We start from the raw sequence: 895 nt of genomic DNA on the forward strand, positions 1-895 counted from the left end.
CCTATTCCAGCTTGATTACTCTATCAGTCTCCTTGCTGACCTTCCTTCTTCCTGCCTCTCCCCACTCCAATCCATAATTAATTCTGCTGCTCAGATCGTTTTTCTACAAAAATGTTCAGGCCATGTTTCCCCACTCCTCAAGAAACTCCAGCAGCTGCCCATCCACCTTTGCATCAAACAGAAACTCAAAGCACTCAGTCACCTTGCCCCCTCATATTTCACCTCACTACTTTTCTACTATAACCCAGCCCACACACTTAGCTCTTCTAATACTAACCTTCTCTTATCTTGTCTTAGGCTGTCAAGTTTTCTCCAACCCATAGCAATGCCATGGACACATCTCTCCCAGAACAACCCACCTCCACCCGCAATTGTTCTGGTAGTGTATCCAAAGGGTTTTCTTGGTAAAAATACAGAAGTGATTTACCACTGCCTCTTTCCATGTAGTAAACTTAAGTCTCCACCCTTGACTCTCTCCCATACCGCTGCTCCCCAGCATAGGTGAGTTTTGACTTGTAGCAGATTGCCTTCCACTCGCTAACTACTCCCCGAGCTAGGAATGGAATGGGTATGCATCTGCTTGACTCTCCCTCCCATAGTCAGGACTGGTAGAGTACTGGAAACTCTCCAGGTGCAACTTTGAGAGGGGGCTAACCTTCTTCCTGTACCTCAGTCTTGTCTATCTCACAGCCGACCTCTCACCCACATCCTGTTTCTAGCAAGGAACACCCTCCCTCTTCATATTTGACAGATAATTACTCTCCCCACCTTTAAAGCCTGATTGAAGGCACATCTCCAAGAGGCCTTCCCTGACTAAGCTCTCTTTTTCTTTTCTTCAGCTCCCTTCTGTGTCACCATGACTTGCTCCCTTTATTCATCCCCATTCCTAGCCCCA

The 895-nt window shown here is 46.9% G+C and overlaps 1 non-coding gene across 1 annotated transcript; it reads right to left on the bottom strand.

Moving 5' to 3' along the window:
- Window positions 1-511: 511 nt before the first annotated feature.
- LOC114806981 lies at window positions 512-649 on the bottom strand. Its single transcript, XR_003755034.1, has one exon. It is a non-coding gene; the product is annotated as a small nucleolar RNA SNORA7 (small nucleolar RNA).
- Between the last annotated feature and the right edge of the window lie 246 nt (window positions 650-895).

This window comes from Ornithorhynchus anatinus, chromosome X1, assembly GCF_004115215.2.
Source record: "Ornithorhynchus anatinus isolate Pmale09 chromosome X1, mOrnAna1.pri.v4, whole genome shotgun sequence".
NCBI lineage: Eukaryota > Metazoa > Chordata > Mammalia > Monotremata > Ornithorhynchidae > Ornithorhynchus > Ornithorhynchus anatinus.